The sequence below is a fragment of the Ambystoma mexicanum genome, unplaced genomic scaffold (assembly GCF_040938575.1).
Source record: "Ambystoma mexicanum isolate Mex_15411 unplaced genomic scaffold, UKY_AmexF1_1 Mex_scaf49, whole genome shotgun sequence".
Taxonomy (NCBI): Eukaryota; Metazoa; Chordata; class Amphibia; order Caudata; family Ambystomatidae; genus Ambystoma; species Ambystoma mexicanum.
In genome coordinates, this window is record NW_027182465.1 from 1,340,468 (window position 1) to 1,362,142 (window position 21,675).

Below are 21,675 nucleotides of genomic sequence, written 5' to 3' on the forward strand. Positions count from 1 at the left end.
CAGAAGTCGGCCAGGGCAGGGGCCATGGAGTCAATGTGGTCCTTGATGGTTTTTCAGGAACAGGGGTGGACCTGTAGACAAGACTTTCATAGATCAGACTTGTCTAGAGACTGCATCTGGGGAGAACAGGGGAAAGACAGAGAAGGAGGGGGGAAGAGGTGGCCGAAGAAGGGCCAGAGGAGGAGAGAGAGGACAAGATGTCCTGAGTTTTAGAGATGAAATGAGAAACCAGTGCAGTGCAGCGGGCCTGGGAAGGGGGAGCAGAGGTGGAGACTGACGCAGGATTGGCCAGTTCCTTGCAGATTTTAAAGAGTTCAGCTGAGTTGTTAGATGCTGCAAAGACGCTGGCTTGGATGTGAGCTCTCTTCTTGGTGAGGACAGAGAGCCGGTATTGTCTTTGGAGCAGGTGGCAGCCCAGTTTGTCAGAGGATGTACATGAAGCACACCATTTCCTCTCAGCCACCCTGCACTTACGTTTAAGGGTAACGAGGTCTGAGTCATATCAAGAGTTGCACTTGACTCTGGGCTTCAGGCGGATTCTCATGACAGGGGCAAGAACATAGAGAGTGTCAGATATAGCAGAGTGGAGCATGGAAAGGGCTGTGTCAGGGTGTGAGTCAGCCAAAGGGGGTGAGGGGTGAGAAAGTGGCGGCGAAAGCCTCAATTTACATGCGCTTTATGGGTAAGTTGACCGAGAAGGTGGGTGGCAGTGATGGAGTTGGCTTGAGAAAGTGATCACTCCAGGAGAGTGGAGTGGTGAGAGGGAAAGAAAGGGGGAGGTCTGAGGAGATCAGAACATTCAGAGTGTGCCCTGCAGAGTGAGTCGGGCCAGATGGGAGAATAGAGAGTGAGAGAGAGTCGCAAAGGTCGCGAAAGAATCCAGAGTAAGGACATGGAGCCTCAAGGTGGATGTTGAAGTCTCCGAGAAGGAGGAGTTGAGTGGTCGAGACCAGGAGGGTAGAGGAGAGTTCCGCCCACTCAGAGAGGAAGGAGGGGATCTGACCAGGTGGCCAATAGATGGTAGCCACAGTAAGGGAATGGGAGAGAGAGAGAGAGAGAGAGAGAGAGAGAGAGAGAGAGAGAGAGAGAAGACAAGTTATTAGAACGAGGAATAGGCCTGCATAGGAATGACAAAGGCAGAGATCTACTCAGGGAAAATCCAGAGTTGGACCTGGGTGCGGAGAGGATCTTTTAGCCGTCAGGGAGGAGACTGTCAAAGCTCATGACAGAGCTGGCCGTGAACCATGTCTCGTGAGACCGAGGACATAGAGGTCAAGTTTCTCCAGAAGGTGGCAGATGTCGGAGGAGTGTTCGACAGCTGAGCTAAGTTAGGAGTGGAAATATGAAGAAGGTTGCCATCCTTGGAAAGACTTCCGGGGAGGAGTACAGATCAGAGGTACGCCCTTCGGAGGTGTAGAAGAAGCCCGAGGGCGGGGCAGAAAGGGAAGTAGGTGAGGGTAAGGTAGGCAAGGAAGCCGTGGATGCGGGAGAGGGGACAGCAGGTGAAGACGGAAATTGATAAGGCGCGGGAAGACTCTATCGAAGAGGAGAAGGTTGGCCTGAGGGCCTTGGACCAAGACGGTACCATTCAACATACACTTTAATGATGACCTTAAAAGAGTGGAAGGAGGCCAGGAGGGCCTCCCACCAGCTGCCACCATTAATGGGAGGGGAAGAGAAGGGAGAGATCACAGAGACCATATTTAGAGTCCATAGGTCTGGTGAGCGAACAACAAAGAGGATGTCAGTAAAAGTTTGCCTGGTGGATGCACTGGTATAGGTGTCAACGATAGGGAGGCCTGGGTTGGCGACCAGGATGTCCTTTTTAAACTTCTTTCTACCAGATTTAGTGAGGAGAGCAGGGTAGTCGATAGAGCCCCATAGAGTAGGTAGGGAGAGGAGAAAAGAGAAGAGGAAGGGAGAGGGAAGTGGAAAACACAGTGCAGGGTGCAGGCAGACGAGACAGAGAGAGGCGAGACAAGTTGAACAAGGCGGCAGTTACTCAGAGTAAAAGACTATCCCAATCAATATTGAAAGCAGGGGGAAAAAAACACACCTAAGTTTGTGAGTCCTAAATAGAGGGGGGAAAAGGGCCTAGGTTTCACAGTGCCATTTTAAAACTGGTAAAAACACACCAAGTTTGAGAGTCAGCTGGGTGGGCAGGGGCAAGCAGGGGCTGCCCTAGGAAGGTCAGCAATGAAGAAGGGGCAGCCCATCAGGGTGGGGGGGCAGCCCATCAGGGTGGGGGGGCAGCCCATCAGGGTGGGGGGCAGCCCATCAGGGTGGGGGGGGCAGCCCATCAGGGTGGGGGTGGAGGGGGGGGCGGGTTCAAGCACAAGGAGGCCCAGAGGGGGAAGGCAACAGGTTGCAAGCCTCAGGGGCAGGCTATATAATTGAAACATGCCGAAGCGGAGCTGCCTTTCCCCGCCCAGTAATGCACTCTCCATCACATACACAAGACAGGATTAACTGGAGGTTTATGAAGTACTAGCAGAGACAAAACAGAGGATCACTTTCTCACCAAAAGAGGAGTGAATAGTGGCCGGTCACTCACCTACAGCAAATGATTCCCCAAAAAGATTGGGATGTATTTCACATTTAAAAAAGTACCATTTGTGGTCCTCGGAGAGTGACTGCATATCGGGGGACGAAATATAAGCCTCTGCAAAGCCAAGCCGCCGACATGAAGAACAAACGTGCGCAGTGCTGAGATACTGATCTCCGAAGCATGCGCAGTGCTAAGATACCGATCTGCAGAGCATGCGTAGTGCTGAAATACTGATCGCCAGAAGATGTGTAGTGTTGAGATACTGATCTCCAGAGCATGCGCATTGCTGAGATACTGATCGCCGAGCTTGCAGTTCGGCGATGTCGATCCCGGGAGCATGCGCATTGTTGAGATACGATATCCAGAGCATGCGCAGTAAAAAGATGTTGAGCGGGCAGAACTAGGAACGAACTGCGCATGCTCAGTGATCGGTACTGCGTCGCCAGCCCACAAGCACGATAATCAACAAAGTATGTGCAAGAAATGAGGAGGAGAGGGGGGGGGGGTATTATGAACGCTCAGTGATGACAGCACACGCAAAGACAAAACATACGAATCATGAAGGGCTTAGGGCAGAGCATGCTGGAAGGAAAGGCACGCTCCAACAAGTAACCCCCATAATCGGGTCAAAGTAGGGGGGAACTAAAGGGTACGACGTTCCCTTACTTTATGCGACCCACAAACACACCCCTGCCCACCGTTCCAGGACGGAATCTTTAAAAAAAAACATTTTTAGTGTTATTATTTAATTCCATTGGGGACTGGAACCTGAACCCTACTGCTATCAGGCCAGTGCAGCATCGCACGGCCCTATCTTGCAGACGCTGGAAGATCATTATTTATTTCAATAGGCTGCTTGGATACAAACCCCATTCCCAAGCAGCCAAAACACCCAGCTTGATCGGGATCTGCGTATGGAGGGCTGTAGGCTCAGCCTTGTTAGCAGGCAATGGGAGGGGTGTGTCTGTAACTGGCCGCAGGCAATGGGAGGGGTGTGCCTGTGGCTGACCATGTTTTTTAAGAAGTACAGGCAATGGGAGGGGTGTGTCTACCATGTTCTCTAAGAGGTGCAGTAGGGGTGTGTCTGTGGCTGGCCATCTTCTTTAATAGGTGCGGGCAATGGGAGGGGTGTGTCTGTGGCTGGCCATGTTCTTTAAGAGGTGCAGGCAATGGGAGGGGTGTGTCTGTGGCTGGCCATGTTCTTTAAGAGGTACAGGCAATGGGAGGGGTGCGTCTGTAGCTGGCCATGTTCTTTAAGAGGTGTAGGTAATGGGAGGGGTGTGTCTGTAACTGGCCGCAGGCAATGATAGGGGTGTGTCTGTGGGTGGCCATGTTCTTAAAGAGGTGCAGGCAATGGGAGGGGTGTGTCTGTGGCTGGTCATGTTCTTTAAGAGGTGCAGGCAATGGGAGGGGTGTGTCTGTAGCTGGCCATGTTCTTTAAGAGGTGCAGGCAATGGGAGGGGTGCGTCTGTAGCTGGCCATGTTCTTTAAGAGGTGTAGGCAATGGGAGGGGTGTGTCTGTAACTGGCCGCAGGGAATGGGAGGGGTGTGTCTGTGGGTGGTCATGTTCTTTAAGAGGTGCAGGCAATGGGAGGGGAGGGTCTGTGGCTGGCCATGTTCTAGAAGAGGTGCAGACAATGGGAGGGGTGTGTCTGTGGCTGCCCATGTTCTTTAAGAGATGAAGGCAATGGGAGGGGTGTGTCTGTGCTGGCCATGTTCTTTAAGAGGTGCAGGCAATGGGAGGTGTGTGTCTGTGGCTGGCTATGTTCTTTAAGAGGTGCAGTCAGTGTGAGGGGTGTGTCTGTAGCTAGCCATGTTCTTTAAGATGTGCGAGCAGGGATGGTGAATGGGAGGCTGCATAAAGGTGCATGCTGAGTGGGACAATGACACACTAATGTATGTCATTTAAATGCATTGTTTCGATTGTGTTTTCTTCAGTTTTTCTAGAACTGTTGTAAAACACAATGTTGCAGGGTGGAGTGGACCCAGGTATGGGGTTTGAATCAGGAAGGCGGTGACGGTAACAGTGAGTAGGGGAAGAGTTGGCAGAAAAGGGGGCTGGGCAGATGGAACACAGTTCCACTACTTTGTTTTGTACAGTTCGACCACTGCCCACAATGCAACACTTTAGTGGCTTACCTAAAAGAAAGGATTGCAAACCTGCGCAGAATAATTTCACATATTTGAAACACATACCAAAAATGTGAGGCACCCGGCAGGGACATTTTCTCGCATAAATCAGGAGAATGAATGTTTCTGATGGTTTTGCATTCGGGTATGAATTCTTTTAGGAGGAAGAAATTAAATAACATCAACATAGTTTGTTAAAAAAAAATCGTGTGTCTCCTGCCTAAATCAGGAGGGTTGGCATGTTTTTATTTGGTGAAGATATGGTTTAGCTAAGTAACGTACATGGCAACACTCCCGATTTCCCTTCCTCCTGCCTAATATAATTCTTAACCCCAATGCAAGTCTGCAGGAAAACTCATTTCTCCCACTTTCCATGGCAACATCGTCCCTCCCCTGCGTCAGAATGTTGGCATGTATGAAGTAAGGATGGGGTCCATACACTATCAGTTCGTGGCCATACAGTCTTACCATCTGCATACTCCACCATTTCACAGCCCTGGTGGGTGAACTCATATTTGGAGGAAGACAGCACATTGAAATCTATGGACAGGCACGAGAATGGCCTGGGGTTCACCACCATTGAGTATTTTGTGGGACTGTCCCGATGTACAGGGGCGTGTCCCATATCCTGTCCCTGTGCGGGACAGTTAAAGGTCCCGACCTTGCATCTGTGCTCCTTATCAGCAGTCCAAAGCCTTCCTGGCTCAGAGTTCACATGTTCTGTGTGTTTGTTCGAAGCACAGCGCTTCCTCTGCTGCATCACTCTGTGCATACATGCCAACTCTCCTGATTTAGGCGAGAGACTCATGATTTTTCGATTGAAAATAGTGTGATTATTTACTGTGTCCCACCGAAAATAATTATAACCCCAATGTAATGCTATGGGACAATTACACTCTCCTGATTTCTGTGGTGAAATCTCCCTCTCAGGGGCTCCAGAATGTTGGCATGTCTGGCTCTGTGTTAGCAGAACATTACAATAAGGTCGACTACAGATTGACGAGGAAGGGCTAACGCATAGCTCTCAACATTTTGTGGCCCCCGGATGGGTGAAAACACACAATTTAGTTTTTCTGATGGGTGAAAGCCCATTGCCTTATTTATATGGGTGGGAGGGAGCTGGGTGGGTGAGAGAGCTGCTTACAAAGCGGGTGACAACCGCCAAAGGCGTGTGAGGTCTGGTTAACGTCCTGAATGGGAGGAGAGCATAAGACTGCACAGTGTGTGACATAACGTCTTGAATGGGAGGAGAGCATAAGACTGCATAGTGTGTGAAATAATCACTCTAGCAATTGACCCCATATTGTGTTGCATTTACTGTCACTGAAGTGAGGTTTATTTATTTATTGTGCGTTTGTAAGGCGCTTATACATCAAGTAAATGGTGTTTCAAAGCACCCACAGGGACACAGGGAGGGAACCTGGGAATAAAAAGCAAATATAACAATGAAAGATAGAGGCGGACCTACTAGGCCTTGTGAGCATTCAGAACATGCAAGTGCAGAGAGAGAGAAGGGATGAGGGAGTGGGGAGTAAGTGCTAGGTGTACCAAAGAGGTAAGTGCTAGGGAGTAAGCAGCTATTAAGTGACTTGGTGAGAGTGGTCAGCTGCCAATAAATAAATAAGTGCAAGCCTGTGGTGGCATAGACCAGTGGTTGCCAAGGCAAGTGCTGGGAGCGGGCTGGGGCTGAAGGCGATTGGAGGCCAGGACCGAGGAGGACACGTAAGGGTCCTGGTCACCAATCTCAGCAACTGTGGGGTTTAGCAGAGGAGGGAGGGAGGAAGGGAAGGAGGAGGTGAAAAGGAAGGTCTTGAGGATCTTCCGGAACTTGGGGAGATCTGGCTCAAGACTAAGAGGAATGGGGAGCCTGTTCCATAGGAGGTGTACATATGTTTGAGGAGACCCAGTATAAGGGTGCTGTGGCTTAAGTGAAAAATAGTGTGTCAAGGAACTTTAGGCTACCCCTGCCTAGTGTAGCAAAACAGATCTTTAGAATTTGTTCCTTGTACATGCGCAGGTATTTGCAAGATAACTGTTGTTGCATAACTAAACTGTATTCAGTGAAATGACAATATATATTCCATGGTCAATACTAATAATGCTGACACGTGTTTCGACCAAATCAGTCTTTTTCAAGGCTCAATATATGATCCGGCATTCACATGTGTCCTGGCCAATTAGCCCAGAAGGGTTTCTCATGCAGGATTTGTGCTTGGTGACCGAACTCCTCCGTTCACAGGGTTCCAACACTGGCCTGCACCTCTCCTTGGGGCCTCACCCTGCTCCAAAGAGTGGGCACGATTCTGCAAAGCTGGCTCCCTCTGGACCACTGGGGAGTACATGTTTTGGTGCTGGTCGCAGTAGGTGGGCGCAGCCCTTCCGGAGGGGTCGCCTGGATACTTCGGAAGGTACGGGGGCACTGGGATCACGTCTTGGTCACCAAATGAAGGCAAGTCCCTGTTACGCTCACGCCAGAAAGAATACAACCCCCTGGGGCAAAAATGCCAAGAGACTGCTTGCAAGGATAACAATGTTTAAGTGTACAAAAAGTAAAGGCGTCAGCAGAGGACTCAGCAGCTCGAGAATGTTCTGCCCGAATTATCATCATCAGTTCAGTATTAGAGTCCACAGTGTCACTAGGGACATCATCCATAGGGTCTTAACATGCAGAGCTGATTGGTGAGCCTGTATACAAGGTCCTGCTCCATAGGGGATGACAGGCTATGATTGGTTATTGTCTCTGCCATCTGTCGGTCTCCACGTGGGTCCGCTGGGCTCATCTCTCCAGGGACTGAAGGTGAGGCGCTTCATATGTTGCTGTTCCAAGGCCGCTATTATGAGCTAATGCTACAACTACATCATTATGGCATGCACCTGGGAGGTTCATGGACTGGCACCAGGGGGGGGAGACATACAATCATGCTCACCCACACATTCTGTGCTGCTACTACATCATTATGGCATGCACCTTGGGGGCTCGGGGACTGGTACCAGGGGGGAGGGAAGGAGTACAATCATGCTGGCCCACACATTCTGTGCTCCTACTACATCATTATGGCATGCACCTTGGGGGCTCGGGGACTGGTACCAGGGGGGAGGGAAGGAGTACAGTCACGCTGACCCACACATTCTGTGCTGCTACTACATCATTATGGCATGCCCTTGGGAGGTTAATGGACTGGCACCAGGGGGGAGGGAAGAAATACAATCACGCTGACCAACACATGCTGTGCTCCTACTACATCATTATGGCATGCACCTGGGGGGCTCGGGGACTGGTACCAGGGGGGAGGGAAGGAGTACAGTCACGCTGACCCACACATTCTGTGCTGCTACTACATCATTATGGCATGCTCTTGGGGGCTCGGGGACTGGTACCAGGGGGGAGGGAAGGAGTACAATCATGCTGGCCCACACATTCTGTGCTCCTACTACATCATTATGGCAGGCACCTGGGGGGCTCGGGGACTGGCACCAGGGGGGAGGGAAGGAGTACAATCATGCTGGCCCACACATTCTGTGCTCCTACTACATCATTATGGCATGCACCTGGGGGGCTCGGGGACTGGCACCAGGGGGAGGGAAGGAGTACAATCATGCTCACACACACATTCTGTGCTGCTACTACATCATTATGGCATGCACCTTGGGGGCTCGGGGACTGGTACCAGGGGGGAGGGAAGGAGTACAATCACGCTGACCCACACATGCTGTGCTCCTACTACATCATTATGGCAGGCACCTGGGGGGCTCGGGGACTGGCACCAGGGGGGAGGGAAGGAGTACAGTCATGCTGACCCACACATTCTGTGCTGTCTATATCGCACTGTGGCCTTAACCTTTTACTGTTGAACCTATTCAAGATGGAAGCCTTATGAACCAACACAAATATATACCTGGTTCTTGTGGATTTCTCCCACGCCTTTGATAGTGTTGATCGCAAAGTCCTTTGGAAAAAACTACACTTGTGGAAGATCTCTGGGAGCCTTTTGGAAGCCATCAGAGAACTCCACACCAACACAAACATCAAGATCAGTCTTGATCGGAATGGGACCTTATCAACTCCCATCCATACATTCAAGGGTGTGAAACAGGGATGTCTGCTTGCTGCTATAATCTTTAATCTATTCCTATCAGACGTTGGCGATGTGTTTAGCAAACTATCTTCATTTACACCTAAGGTTAACGGCATACACGTTAGTTGGCTCGTTTACGCTGACGATCTGATACTTCTAGATATGACACCACACGTATGCTTGATGCCCTCGAAGCATACGTGTGTAAGAACGGACTTCACATTTACAAACAAAATGCGAGATTCTAACTCTTCAAAATTTGCGGACAATGAACAACCAACAGAAGAAACAAGCGTGGTTCCTTGAGAAAACCAAGCTAAACATCACACACAACACCAAATAATTGAGCATGAGAATCAGCTCAAACCTAAACGACGCACCATGGGCTGAAGTAGCCAAATCAAAATGTAGACAACTGGCGTGCCAAGCCTCCTTAATCAATAAACAGTTTGGAAAATTTTCCTTAAAACCAACTATAACATTTTACCTACAAAAAGCAGTCCCTGCAATAATCTATGTTGCAGAAAACGCTTTTGGATGCTCATACGGACTCTGGTACACCTTAGAAAATAGTTTCTGGGTGAAGGTTCTACACTTGCCAAGAGGAACTGCCTCGGCATGCATTCGTTATGAACTGGGGTAATCTCAATGCATGCCAGAATAAGTTGGAACCTCCTATGCTTATTCAGAAAGACAAAATATCTAATTCTGCACTGCAATTTGAAATACTTCAGAACTCACACAAAGGTAATGAGTATAATGCTTTAACTATGTGGAACACGCACTGTTTGGCAGTCCTTGATGAGCACGATATCGAACTAATAATGCTGTTAGAAAATCCAGAATTGGCTAAAAAGAAATTATGGAGCTCAGATTAGCACAGTACTTGTGAACAAAGGCGGAGATCAAGACTTCTGTCTGAAGTACCGGGCGAGGCAAGACCTCGAGGGAAATTACAACCCTATCTACTGCAATTCCCTGATCAAAGAGCAAGATCTGTGTATTTGCAGTTCAGACCAAATCTAATGAACACTAAGGAACGTTTGAGTCAACGCAAGCTAAACAACATAGATATGACCTGTCGGTTCTGCAAAGCATGCAAGGAGACTTTAAAACACCTAACCTTGTTCTGCCCGAATCTACGAAATTTAAGAACTCGTACTCTCGGCCCTGTAATCTGGAAACAGCAGACACTTAGTGCTGCAGACTGGTGGCAATCCATGTTCGATGGTCTAAATCGAAAATTAATGTTCGCTTTGGTGACATTTCTTTTAGATCTAAAAAAAACCTTTGGACACGATTGAAGAGACACCAAAAGTGTTGTAATCTAAGACGTGTGTGAATACAACTGTCCTGGGTCCTATTGAAAGATTTCATTGACAAGAACGGAGAGAGAAGGCCACAATGAGGAAGCATGGCTGATGAGACACCTGAAGCGACAAGATGTGGAGGGTGTCACTATGTGTTCCTTTCCTTATGTGTCTTGTTCCTTGTATTCTTTTTTTTTTTTAAGGTTTGAATAAACCATATAAAAATAAAATAATTGAAAAGAATTTCGCACTCCTCACACCCAAGACTTCCACCCTCGTTTTGATCTATAATTTATACCTCCCAGTACCTCGAAATACAAAGGGTGCATTTATGGGAAAGGGCAACATGGTGGTGCATGTTCAGATCTTTTATGAGCATTTGCTTTATTGCTGATGGACTGGGGTCATTCACTATCGTGGAATGCAGGGATGCTTGAACCGGGGCAGTGGTGGGTGCTAGTATTCCCGGTGGGCTGGGTGGGGGTTGGAGGTCTGCTGTTGGCCTGGTTGTGATGAATGGGCATTGCGAAGAGCCTGTTGTTGTCTCATGGCCTTGCAGGGCACATTCCTCTCTGCGATGCTAAATAATTGCAACAGCCGGGGGGGGGGGGGGGACAAAGGGAAGTTCCTGTGAGAATTAACAGCATAAGCTCACCTGTCCTCAGCCTTTGGGCCTGTTCATGATTCTTCATCGGGCTTACGTTTACCGCGTCGTCATGTAGGGCTGCATTTGTCTTCCATAACTATAAAATGGCGTCTCTTTATATGAGCGCACTAAGTCTATACATCTATAATGCCTGTGATATTATATTAATGCTAAGGTTCTTTAGCACGGCCCTTCCCTCCTATCACACAGCGCAGCTATTTGTGGGATTCACCTCACTCTAAAGCACCTAGGGGAGATGGGAAAGGCTCATTCCCATCCCAAGACATGGATCTTGAGTGCTGCAGTGAATTAAACAGTGTCAATGTATGGCCACATAATGCATCCATCAATTGCTCCCTTCTGTAGTGCAAAACCTTCTCTCGTGTCATTAAATTGATTTGCCAGTTACAGCTGGTATTTCAGTGCCATTCCGCATAGAAATAGCAAGTGTGCAATACTCTCCAGTACAGAAATGCCAAGTTTAAATGTTCATTTTCTGATTCTTTAAAAGGATAAAAAAAGATGCACAAATGAGATGAATGTAACCCCTGCCCCAAGGCATCTACGCGTTGCTTTTTTCATAGTCGCCCACGCTGAGAAAGTGCTCTTGCTATTCTTACTAATCTACCTTAAACAACTTCGATACTTTCCGGTTTAGTCCTCCCTTGAGACCACTTCTTGCTTCCGTCACTCACACGGCAGCACGGAGTGGCGTTCATGGGGATTCTCTACTCATCAAACAGGCACATACACCCGGATCCAGGTTGGTGGCATTCCGCATTTAACTATTGACCGGAATTCCTTTGTTTGTGTATTTATAACCAGTCTCTATCCGCAGCTATATGCCCACGTAATCTTAGTGAAGTATGGGATTGCATTAACATCAATGCAAAAAAGAACTTTGTCCTTCAAACCCGTTCAGATCCTTCTCATGTTCTTATTCCTCCCACAATGTGTGAGGAACCCACTAGCCGCCAAAAGGTTCTGGGAGAGCCAGATGGGCACAGTGGAGACCCCAATAGTCCGTCCCCTCTTATAGATTTGATTAATGCTTCCGAAACCATCATCAGTCCGGAGAAACATACAGCTGTGGATACTATTCATGTGACTCCAAACAGCTCTACCCCTTCTCAAGGTCTATAATTAATTATATGGCAATGCCAGTCTCCCTTCCCAGGAAGCTGTCATGCCCTTACAACATGCTGTCATAAGACAAGGGGAAAACAGGACATCCATGCCCTCAAACTCTCAATTTAGCAGCCTGGCTCCTGAGGTCATAGAGATCAGGCACCTCCAACTCCCTCAAAGATGTATGGACATACTCTGGGAAGCACAGAAATCCAACACCAGACATTGCTACTCCAGCAAAAGGGAACACTTTGTCATCTGGTGTAATGGCAAAAATCTCAACCCAGTTCAATGCACACCTACACATATTGGCCTGTGCCTAACTCACCTGTAAGATTCAGGCCTGGTTTTCAATTCCTTAAAGGTCCCCTTAGCTGCACTTTCAGCTTACACCACATCCCAGAAGAAAGTGTTGTGATGGAAAGTTCCAGTAATGAATGCATTTATGGAGTGGGTGGAACAACTTCATCCCCCTATTTCCAACTCAGCTCCCGGATGGGACCTGAACGTTGTACTGACTAGACTAATGGGGCCTTGCTTTGTACCTATGCATGAGGCTAGTCTTAAAGCACTCACTTACAAGACCGACTTCCTGGTGGCAGTCACTTCAATAAGAAGAGTTAGTGAACTGCAGGCCCCTTCAGTTCTAGACCCATTTGTCTCTATTCACAAGGATAAGGTGGTCCTGTGCACTCATCCACGATTTGCGCCAACATTTATTTTAAAGTTCCATGTGAGCCAGTCCATAGAACTACCCACCTTTTTCCAGAACCCCACTAACGTGGCAGAAAGAAGCCTCCACACAATAGATGTGAGGAGCGCAATGATCTATTACTTGGAAAAAACAAAACCACTAAGAAAGACAAACCTGTTTTTTCTTTCAGTGGCAGCTGGTAGAGAGGGGGACACTGTCTCTAAATCAGCTATTTCAAAGTGGATAGTAAACTGCATCACACTATGCTGCACTCTTGCCAAGAGAGATCTGACATTCACGCCTAGAGCACACTCTACTCTGGACACAGGAGCTATCATAGCATTCATTGCAAATGTTCTTGTTGAGTTTATTTTTAAAGCAGCAACCTGGAGTTCTGTACACACCTTTACACAACACTACAGCCTAGATACAGACTCAGTGCTAAGACATCTCTTTGCTACTGTTCCTTCACACATCCCACCACCATCTCTGGGTACTGCTCACTAGTTTATGCACAGCATGTGATTCTAAGCAGATTAACAAGCATCAGAAGACATGCATTACTCACCTTAATAGCGTTTCTGATGATTGTATCTGCTTAGATTCACGGTGCCCTCCCTTCCTCCAATCATGGAGTAGAAGGAACATGGGCATCTTAGACCTTTTCTATTATGTACTCACTCACGCTGACTATAAGGATCCCTCACGGCAGAAACCGAATTGGAGGGACCTCGACGTGGGAGGGATTTTGGGTACACTACAGGTCACGTTAGGGATAGTGTTACAGTCACGCCCATGTCGATGTCCCCTTTCGATCCCCGAAAGAAAGATGCAATACCCTGCAATTACCACTAGATGACGGACTATATGCGCAGCATGTGAATCTAAGCAGATACAATCATCAGAAATTCTATTATAGTGAGTAATGCATGTCATACCCTTTGTCTCACACCTTCATGCCAACCCTTCGATTAGCCCATTGCCAAAATGTCATGTAATTTCCACTTTTTGCACTAACCTGGCAGCTGCAGACTGCCATCACTTACATCACTTGTATGTAAATCCTAGTCTTCTTGTCAGTCTGTAGTAGTCAGTCACATAACGTAACAGCTCAATAGTGCGCAGTACCTTCTCGCAGCAGCATCTGTGCTTTGGTGCCTTTGAGGTTCATCTCCAACTCCCGCTGCGGGTGGCTGTCACGGGGCACTTGTCTGAACTTCCTGCACTTTGGGAGCCCTGTGTCCATATAGTGCTTTGGAAGCGCCCTGAGTCCCTACTGGGCTGTTGAAACCCTGATTTCCTCTGTGGTAGTGGTGTTGCTTCCAGGCCTTTGAAAGTCCCTCATTCTGCTTTGATCCATGGTGGTGGTCTTAAAACTGAAGGGGTTTGATGTGTCCTTTCCTTCCTGTGGTGGCACTCCGCCACTTAATGCTGGCAGGGATGTTGCTTTCAAGCCTACAGAAGCCCTTCAATTCATTTACTTCCTTTCCCCCGTAGTGGTGCAGACAGGGACTCCTTGTTGGGCTCTGCCCACCTTGGCCAGAGTCAGCGTCCAGCCAATGCTCTTCACACTGAGCCCCGGCCTCTTTAGACATCACTGCCGGGGCTCCAGCCTGCTCTATCTTCTCTCCCCGAGGACAGTGGATCCTGCACAGGCCCCTGACAGCCAAGCGCGAGCTGTCAGAGGAAGCCTGGCTGCAATTTTTTCTTGGCCTTACTTCCATACAATTTTTTCACCCGTGCCACACCGCACACTTGGCTCGGGGGTTTCACCTTCTCTGATCTGACCGGTTTGGCCACCGGGCAGACTAATCACCTCAGGCCACGCTCCTGGTCAGGTCGCAGTGACACTCGGCCCTGGACTCGGGCATTATCTTCACATGCGGCCTTGGGCACAGGCGTTACTCTTTACGCAGGCCACACCACACACACGGCCTGAGCTTTTTTTGTACGCCGGCTTACTGCTGGCAGACACAGCCTGATTTGACCCCTTCAGGAGGTCCAGGTTTGGGGGTGCTCAAGGCTGCGACCCCCGAGGGAGCGCAGCTCATTCCTTGCTTTCTGTTCTTTTTACACCTGCCTTTGGTTTCTCTACCTTTCAACTGTCACCTTCTAACGGCTCTTCCCTCTTCAGGCAATTCCAGTCCATGGGCCTCATTAAGAGTTCAGCGGTAGCCATGCCGCTATTGGCGGCATGGCTGCTGCCGAAATCGCGTCCGGGTCCGCCTCCTCAGAATGAGGAACTACAGGGCCATTCCGAGTTCGGAAAGCCCGGTAATTCCTCCCTCCAAGGACCCGGACCCGGCCCTTCCCCATTCCCATTCAGCCCCTATAGGGCTGAATGGGAATGGGAGAGGGAGCAAACAACGGGCCATTACGAGTTGGCCCGTTGTTTGCTCCCTCTTCCCCTCGCGGGACCCGGTAAGCACGCCTGGTTTTCTCAGGCGTGCTTGCCGTGTCCCGCGAGGGGAACTCGTAATGAGGCGGTACGGGTTTTACGGCGCCGTTAACCCCGTACCACCAGGGTCGTAATGAGGCCCCATGTCTCTGTCCGTTGGCAGGGGAGGCCTGCCCATTGTCCCTCAGCCTCAAGGTTCCATGTGTCTCCCATGGTGGGGAACGTGGTACAGTCAGGTAGGTTCATGTTACGCACATACACATTTAATAAAAGATTTTAAACTCCTTCTTGCGGCTTGTCTTTTCTTATATATTTATTTATATATTTTTCCATAAACCCCCCCCCCCCTATAGAAAAGCACTTCCTGCAAAAGGGGGCATGGCTTGCCGAGGAGAGGGAGACTGATCCGCTGAAACGGTAACTGGAACTACCGCAGCCATGTTACAGGGAATCCAGTACTGGGTTGTCTTGTGCTCACAGGCTGCAACACAGCAAGGCTCAAGTGGAGATGAGGATGCACGCGTTAAGCAGAGAACCGTGCGTTTCATCACATGCAATCCATACTTCAACTAAGATTACGTGGGCATATAGCTGGGGATAGTGAACCAGTGTTTTCTAGATGGGCCACATCGTGATCTTTGTCCAACAAGTTCAGAATTTGAGTTAACACTGGAAAGGAATAGGATTCAGAAGTATCTGAATCGTGAGCTGAATTATTGTGAAGTGAAGATGGATGGATATGAGGAATCCCTGAGTTGGAGAAGGGAGACGGGTTATTATTGACATAAAGCTCCTGATCTTGCTCCTGAAAACTACCCTTAATTTCACAGGATGGTATTTTGCTAGGAATGGTAGGTGAACTTGCCCTAAAGTCATTAGTGAAAGATGTTGGAGTGTTTGCCCTATGTACGTTTGGCACATTAATGGGGGTGGAAGGTGACTGGCTAGAACAGTAGCGGTGGAGAAGAGATGCTCTTCGTCTATGTGATCAGATGGAAAAAGATTGGGAATACAAGGCCCTAAAGAGAGCCTAACTCGCTCTCTGAGTTCCTCCAAGATTGCAGGAGCTAAGATAGAGACATCTGACATAGAGTTGCTAAAGCTTGCTGACAAAAGCGCTTCCTGTAAAGGAGCAAGTTCCTCCACGATTGCAGGAGCTATGATAGAGACATCTGACAGAGAGTTGCTAAAGCTTGCTGACAAAGGCGCTTCCTGTAAAGGAGCAAGTTCCTCCACGATTGCAGGAGCTATGATAGAGACTTCTGACAGAGAGTTGCTAAAGCTTGCTGACAAAGGCGCTTCCTGTAAAGGAGCAAGTTCCTCCATGATTGCAGGAGCTATGATAGAGACATCTGATAGAGAGTTGCTAAAGCTTGCTGACAAAGGCGCTTCCTGTGAAGGAGCAAGTTCCTCCACGATTGCAGGAGCTATGATAGAGACATAAGACAGAGAGTTGCTAAAGCTTGCTGACAAAGGAGCTTCCTGTAAAGGAGCAGTTCCTCCCCAATTGCTGGAGCTAAGATCGAGACATCTGACAGAGAGTTGCTAAAGCTTGCTGACAAAGGCGCTTCCTGTAAAGGAGCAAGTTCCTCCACGATTGCAGGAGCTATGATAGAGACATCTGACAGAGAGTTGCTAAAGCTTTCTGACAAAGGTGCTTCCTGTAAAGGAGCAAGTTCCTCCACGATTGCAGGAGCAATGATACAGACATCTGACAGAGAGTTGCTAAAGCTTTCTGACAAAGGTGCTTCCTGTAAAGGAGTAATACATTGAGTGGAATTGTACATGGAATTAATCGAAGCTGGAAAGTCAATTCCACAGACTCCATGAAGAGACTAAGTTGAGGAATCACGTTTAGTTGAAAAGGCACGATGAACATGTGCATGCACATAATTTGGCGTACCCGTGTTTCCTCTCAGTTGCGAAAAGGACTGCGGAAAAGGAGTTGTTGCCACACAGTTCGAACTGACAAGAGTGCTAGACATGAGATGAATGAGTCCTGTCCTGGGAGATTCTAGATGCTAATGCGGGGGGCTGTTGTACCAAGGACTCCGCTTTGCGATCTAGTGCAAGTGCCTCCCACCTCTAAAACCACCAGACATGCTTGTGGTGTATTTTTTGTATATTTCTTTTTATTTTTTGTATTTTTTATAAAGGTTTATAACTGAGTAGCCCCCCCTTGTGTGGAGAGTGAGTTATGCAAACCAATGTACCCACGTTATTCTAACTATGGTAATATTGTACAGGTATTGTATGAACAAAAAGTGCTTGTGTTAACTAAGACTGAGCAGCACATGCACAGCGTGTTTTACAAAATGGCGTACATCTCCTGTTCAACACAATATTATAGAGAATCGAAGCCCAATGCACATGGGGACCGGCTCAATAGAACCTAGAGATTGGCGCATAGAGCGGAGCCTAAACGGCGCAACAAAATCAGAATGATTACAATAGGAATAGCAAACACCACTCTACCCCCTTTGCCCGTACTATGTACTACCGCACTGCCGGGGCTTTGCAAGGCTTTACTAAAGTTCCGGCAAGCACAACTCACACAATTCCACCAGTGCTGCAAAATTGGCGAATCACTATTCACTAGTTCAGTGATAGCTGGAGTGTACCACAAGTAGTCACAAAGGCAGCAGAGGCAGAATATGTGAGGTAAGTAACTCGCTAAATCACAGAGTCGCATAGGCCACATATGAAGCAACGAGTTGGGACAGTACGCCATTTTACCAGATTCTATACAAAGTGGACTACTCATGCTTTTGCAGTTTCTCACTTACTTCCTACCTTTTGTTTTCGCAACGAGTGTTCGCCTCATGCTTACCGTCTTAGATGCGCGTAATAAATGGTGTTGGTGATCCGCGCCAGTTGACTTATAGTTCAACACACAAACAGGTGTTTACCCCACCGCCGATTACGGGGGCAGAGGACTTCAGGGCTGCAAAGCTACCTTATCAGCTCAGTTCTCGTTTCGGATTCAGCAACATACTAAAAGTAACCGACACTAGCAGCAGACATAAATAGAAACATACAGTTCTCACATAAACATTAGTGTACGTTCATATAATCAACAAGTATGCACTAACAAGTCACAGATATGCCAAAATGACAGAGAGGCATACACTCAGAGTTGTTTTTGTGACAACGACCACCGACCATCTGTCAGCTAACAGACAACAGACTTAGCCGTGACTTCGCTGTGCGCGCTGATGTGCGTGGCTGTCTGTAGTTAAAGGCTGGTTGAAAGAGGGAGCGGGGCCAGACCTGAATGTAGAATAAACGTTATTTAAACTCTAGTTAATAGCTTGAAGAAATAAAACATACTTTCAGTAGGTCCTTAGAGATAGTAGTTTATCGGCATAATTTTTCCTGGTTGAAAAGAGGTCCAATTACAAAGTAGTGCATTTTCTCCTCAGCAGTATGGTATCCTACTCTACACAGAAAACAGCCATTGAGTGGCTTCTACTGCAGGGGTGGTGAAGGTTTTCCCTTGTAGAAGGTTCTCCCTTGACCACCACTGCAGGGCCGGAATGAGGGCTGCTGAGACAACCACTAGATCGTCCCATTGTCCACTGGCCTGACACCATTGGCCCAAGAGCCACTCTTGCATGGGTCACATGCGCAGACGTGAGTGTAGAACTAGGTAAAGGCAGGAGGCCATCATCCCTAACAGTCGCATGACCTTGATTACATTCACCTTGTGACTGGCTACATAGTGAGGGCATGTTTTGCACCCTCTCTTTGGAGGGAAAGAAAATACCATCTTTTGGCTGAATTAGAGCCCCCAGAAACTGTTTGACTTGGCTGGGGTCTAGGCTGGACTTTTTCTTGTTGATCCAGAACCCTAGACTGAAGAGGAGATCTGCCATCTTTTGGGGATTTGTTAGACGTGTTCCATAAGAATCCCCTGTTATTAGCCAGTCATCAAGGTAAGGGTAAACTGGGATGGAACTGCCTGCACAGGTGAGCAGCTGTTCCCGCCGGTACCTTTGTGAACACCCGTGGGGCTGAGGCAATACCAAAGAGAAGAACATTGAACTGATAGTGCTTGTCCTTTATCTTTCTGTGCACTGGCTACATTGAAATATGAAAGTATGCAGCTTTCATATCTAATGTTGCCATGTAATCCTCCTGGCACCAGCAGAGGGATTACTTCCTGCAGTGTTGTCATTCTGGAGTTTTGTGGTTTGACATATTTTTTTTCTGGGTACAAGTCTAGCACAGGGCGCATGATGAGATCTTTTTTGGGTACACGGAAGTACACTGAATAAATACCCTTGTTTACCCAGTGAATGGGGATGACTTCTATGTCACCCCTTTCCTGAAGAATCTCCACTTCCTCCAGCAGGATTTGCCGGTGTGCTGGAGATAGGCGTCTGCTCTTTGGTGGATGGTATCGAGGTGGCCGGTGGAACTCGATACAATAACCGTGGGTGACGGTCTTGAGCACCCACTGATCTGATGTGACCCCTTCCCATGTGTGAATGAAAGCTGACAACCATCCCCGACTGGGGAGGCATGGGAGGGTACCCGGACTGGAGGGTCATTTGATGCAGAGGGCGGGGAGCCTCTTGTGGTGCAGTTAATGCTTCTACCCTTGCCTCTGCACTGTCGCCTTTGCTGATATTGGCTGTTTCCAGATGAACCTTGTCCGGATGACCACTGGGTACCTCCAGTGCCATATTGTCCGTGAGGAGAACAGGAGAAGGACTGACCCGAAAGGTACAACGAGAGTTTGACCCTCCCCGCTCTTGCAAAGGCGTGACTGTAATCTATTGAGAGATTTCAGTGTTGGATGTTCTTTTTATTTAGCCGTTTCCAAGGTGTTATCCACAGCCTTAACAACTAAATGTGTTTCTTTCACAGGCTTATTTATCGGGGATGCCTGAGTTTCTAGCTTGAAGCCTGAATTCTTTAGCCAGGTGTGTCTCTTGAAGAGAGTTCCCTGTGCCAGTGTGTGTCCCGCAGTTTCAGCAGCGTCCAGGGTGTTTTTGAGAATATTATGGTCCACCTACCTACCCTGGGAGACGACCGCCAACAGGTGTGATGGTTTGGGTTCAGGGACCTCTTGGAGGCCTTCTTGGAGCAGGCCCATTGCACTTTGTTGTAACTAGCGAGAAGGGTCATATTATTCGCAATTCTTGTCAAATAGGCTGCCAATGTGGTAATCCGTTTGCCAAGGGCGTAGAGTTTTTTGCAGTCCTTATCCAGGGGAGCCTCTGCCATAGACAGTGGTACCCTAGCCCTTTTACTGGTGGTTGAAACAGACAGAGAATCTGGTGTGGCATGACTGTTACGCTCACCTGGTCTCTGCGGAGGTGTTGGGGCATGGTTGCAGCCCTGCCTGAACTTGAATCACCCCCTTCAGGCCTCTCCCTTAGTAGAAAAACTGTGAGGGATAGTACGTGGTGCTAATGCTCGTGCGTGGAGATAAGAGTGTGTGAGGGCGCCAATCTGTGATTGTTGTACCTCTTGAACCCTTCACCTTAAAGTACGGTTTCTTTGAGCATACGCTGGCCCATAAAGCTCACCAGTGAATTATGGAAGATACACTCTCTATCCTGCTACGTCTGGCAGGGGCGCGATGAATGGGTTCTAGTTCCTTCACTGATCCCTGATAAGGATTAGTCCAGTCCAGCTGCGACTATGCTTCTCCTTATGATTGGTAAGTCTTTCTTGAGCTCTTGTGATGCTGTTCGTTCTGTTTAATGTCTTTATATGTCTTTATATGTTGCTCCTATTTATGCCCGCAATAATGTCCCTCTTCTGTTTTCTTCAATGCTTCAATGCAGCTGTGAGAGGCGAGACGCAGCCGGATGGAAGATGGATGCTACTGCAATGTTCGACAGCATGTAAGTGATGGTTTAAGGAAAAGCGCGAAGTATGGCGAAGCACAACCTTAAACTGACTGTTTTTTCGATGTCTAACCTTGTCTTCTGTTTTTCCTTGAAGACGCTGCTGTCGACGATGGTGCGTGTCGTGCTGCGGTGCCAAGATGAAGATTTTGGCATTCCGGAAAGTGTAAAGATGAATACTTGGTTCGCCGAAGAGATGTACAGGTAAGAACAGCTTCCCCCAGTTGGTAAGTATGCTGGCAGGAAGCAGGATGACCAGGAAGCAGGATCCTCAAAGGTAAGTCTGGCCTCAGGTGACAGTGAGCGGTACGCTGCTTGCAAGTGCAGAATAACGCGAAGCGTCTGTCTTGAGGATCGAGGTAGCTTATATAGCTGAGATTGTGGGCATGCCCATTAGGGCCGGCTTACCAGCCACATCCTGCCCTGCCTAGAGAGTGAGCACGTGCGAAGGCAATCCATTAGCAGCCACACCCAAGAATACACTTGGGGCTGCTTAATGGATGGAATGTTCATGGTTAATGCATCCTGCTTAATGGATGGACTGTTCAAGGTTAATGCATCTGAAGTGCTATGTCCATAATAAAAGCATTTTGTTGTTAAATGGATGTTCTTGTCTACTATTGTTCATGGGCCTGGCGCCAAAGGCGCCAGGACAGTGTCCACCCAGGTCTCCTGTGCATGTGACCCCTGCATGCCTGTGCCCCTGACTTCATGACCATGACAATGACCTCCAATGTACATAGGGTCAGATGGAGAGCGGCGAAACAGATTTTCTACCCGAGGTTTGACGGCCCTTGTAAGGGAAGAAGACAATAAGGAAGGAGCAAGGTGCTTCCTGATGGAGTTCTGCAGAGGAATAGCTTGACTTGTGGGTGTTTTTTCTT

At 48.3% G+C, this 21,675-nt stretch overlaps 1 protein-coding gene across 3 annotated transcripts in view; it reads right to left on the bottom strand.

The window, feature by feature from the left end:
• The window catches only part of LOC138560842 (zinc finger protein 585A-like), a 332,450-nt gene that overhangs the window by 245,828 nt on the left and 64,947 nt on the right, over positions 1-21,675 (bottom strand). For 2 of the 3 annotated variants that reach the window (XR_011299304.1, XR_011299303.1), the window contains exon 1: positions 2,555-2,690. The exons of the other annotated variant lie outside the window; for it this stretch is intronic. The gene's annotated coding sequence lies outside the window, so the exon portion shown is untranslated. Of the gene's footprint in view, positions 1-2,554; positions 2,691-21,675 lie in introns of those variants that run through there. 3 annotated transcript variants of the gene reach the window in all.